The sequence below is a fragment of the Mytilus edulis genome, chromosome 7, assembly GCF_963676685.1.
Source record: "Mytilus edulis chromosome 7, xbMytEdul2.2, whole genome shotgun sequence".
Classification (NCBI taxonomy): domain Eukaryota; kingdom Metazoa; phylum Mollusca; class Bivalvia; order Mytilida; family Mytilidae; genus Mytilus; species Mytilus edulis.
Window position 1 is genome coordinate 52,879,502 of NC_092350.1, and position 3,473 is coordinate 52,882,974.

The following is a 3,473-nucleotide window of genomic DNA, read 5'->3' on the forward strand; positions in this document are numbered from 1 at the left end:
TTGAAACAAACAAAATTAACGGTATAATTTATGTACAAAATAATGAGCAAAAAACAGTCATCAGATTGACACAAATAGAAATGCATCTACGAAAAACACAGAGTGAACGTGACTGGGTACTTGTGTATCCCAACAATAAAAAGACACTAACATGATTAAGTACAGATCTGAGAGTACTTTTGCGACTGTACCAAGTAAGGAGCCTCTGGCTTTTGTTACTCTTCTATGTTTTTTTTTAATTATCAGTTCATTTATATGTTTTTGATTTAAGTGTGAAATCCATTTTTCCTGCACTAGTACATACTTTTGTATAGAGCCAGCCGAGGACAACCTCCGTGTCTGTTGAATTTTCAGAAATAAATTGTTAAAGACAAACTATTGTATGAAATAGAAAAAAATATGTTCTTACCTCATTATGTACCCGAAGCTGTCTATAATATCCGTAAGATATTAAAATGTGAGTTATACATTATCAAAACTTACACTGATATCCTATTTCAATACTTAAAGTTTAAACTACATATCGTTGAGTCTAAAAAGATCATCGCATGAATAAACATACAAGGGTCTTTGTTATATTTTACCTTCAGTATTTAAAAAAAGTAAACCAAGTATTGATACACATATACACAGACTTTGCATTTATTACATCGAAATGTACACATTGTCAAAAAGTTAAATAACAAAAATAACGAACTCCAAGGAAAATAAAAAACGGAAGTCCCATATCGAATGACAAAATCAACAGTTTAAACGCATTAAACGAAGAAAAGCATGTGTCATATTCGTGACTTGGTACGGGAATGTCATTATGAAAACATGGAGGGTTGAACCTGGTTTAATACTATTAGCTAGCGTAACCTCTTACTTAATCGCATACAATTCCATTATCTTGCGAAAAACAAAGATACATTATAGGTAATAATGACAATAACTGCGGTACATTTTGTTGACGGAATATCTTCAATGAACCTGCTTTTTTTTTTAGAGTGAAGATGTTTTCGAGACCCATTCACCTTCTCTGATATATTTGTTCGATCATACATCAAAATAACGAATCGTGCGATTAATGACATACTGGTTTTGACATTTCAAGTCCTTGCCTGGTGCTTAATATTGGTGAATAGTAAATGCTCGTGTGATATCATAAGTTGACATCCAAGTATCATATGCTGTCTTTTCCCTTAACCGGCGGACGGTGATATATCCGGTAAAAGCTTGGCAATGAAAATGTATTGTATAGTCTTAACGTGTTAGGAAGTTTTTAAATAGAAATGTAAGCTAGTCCCAAAGGCAACCCATATTTCAGCTGCATTCATTACATAAAAGCTAAACAGAACAATTGCTACTGTCTCGAAAATAATGAAACATCACTTCCCAAAACAACATTTGTCTTTCTCGTTGTTGGGGTATAATACCACTAAGTCATAGTACGTCACATCCGGCTACGTACAAAAAGGTTGTAAAAAAAGTATTTCCTTGAGTTTTACAGTTGTAGGTAATTTATCCTACATTTCATTGCAGTGAAAAATATCTGGGTCATAAACATATATCTTTGGTATTTCAAAGCAATGATTTTTTTTTTATTTTGGATTTCTATATAATATTTTCGAAACTTGAGGTTACATGGTTAACAAAGCTTGCTCACAGGTAAAAAAGAGGTGAACATTTGATTGGTTAACTTCCAGTGATGGTTATATACTTATCTGCAATGACATATTATGTAAACAAAATTCTATAGTAATGAACAGGACAAAGCTTTACTCATGCCAAGTATTTCTTTATTTAAAACTCTGTGCAATTTCTTTTAAAGGGCAAATTTAACAAAGACTAATCATGCTAATAGGGGAACATCAATAGTGGTATTACCTTGAAGGTGTTTCTTTTTCTTTTAAAGCAACGCGCCAAGCAACATGGTATACTGATTTTGACCCGTCCGTTCCATCTTCCCGCGTATTAGTTCGTCAATCCTTTTCTTGTCTTCGTCCGAAACCAAACTTAAGGAAATCATGAATCTATTTATTATACATGTTATAGGAGTCTTGCCCTTTTGACATTAGAATGTTGCCCTGAATATACTACTGTAACAGTTCATCATCGTATCTTCTCTTAAACCATACAAAACTCTAATTTCTCTTTGTTGATATTTAGGACATACTATATAGATATGCTTATCAAACGGAAACTATGATTCAATCTTTTTCTAGGAATTCTGCCCCTTTGAATTTAAAATATAAGCCTAATTATGCTACTGCAACAGTTTGTGATCGCTACTAATCTGAAACCACACAGCATAACTTCATTAAATTTTGAAGACATATAAAGGACATATTATGTAGATGTGCATATAGACAAGAAATTAAGATTATTTTTATTCTAAAGGATTCCCCTTTGATCTTAGAACTTTAGTCTAAGTATGATATTGCAGCCATTATTCATTGTAACTTCGGTAAAAACCACACAACAAAATGATCTGACACTCTGTTGATATTTTGGACATACTATATGCCCCTTTGAACTTATAAAGGTAGCCTAAATACATAACTGCAACTGTTTGTCATCGCAGCTTCTCTCGAACAACACAACGTATTTCCCTGAACTCAGTAGATAAAAAGGAAAAACTAATACTAGTTAGTGTTGTTGGGTATGTGAACAAAACGTATAAATCCTTCATGAATACATATCAAATAAAGGCAACAGTAGTATACCCTAATCAAAAGTCATAAATTGATTTAGAGAAAACAAATCCGGGTTACAAACTAAAACCAAGGAAAATGCGTCAACTATCAGAGGAAAACAACGGAACAACAGAAACACTGAAGTGCAACAAAACCAAACACCAACATTAATAGAAAACAAACTATTTGATAACAGCTGCCATATTCCAAGATCAGTACAGAAAATATTAAAAAAAAATAGTGGGTTTATGGCTAACCAAACCTCCCGCTTATATGGTAATATTAAACAAATGACAACACTACGTGACAGTAACACAGTACAACCAAACGCAAGAACATTCAGTTCATAGAAACGCATATATAAATATTATATTAGGACATTTCAACATGTTGTCCGCAAAATAACAACGGACATCTTTCTTAAACAACAAAAAAGCACACCACAAACATTGACGTTTTTTTGTGACGTATATATACTCTTAAAATTCATACAATTATATAAAACGGATCTAAAAATTTTCAAGTAATTTCACAATACTAATCCAAATAATTATATCATGATTATGACGGTCTTAACCGGCTTTTTAAAAATAATGCTGTGATGACGTCATGTTTATTTGAACTTACACAATACTGTGTTCCCGGAAAATGGAATTTAACTTAACTTTACTGACAAATAGACATAATTTATGTGAAATATACCGAAAATAAATAATTCAAACCACAAACGAAACGACATTATTAGTTACATAGTGTGCTAGTGACCTAATACGATATATATTGGGTCAATAAATT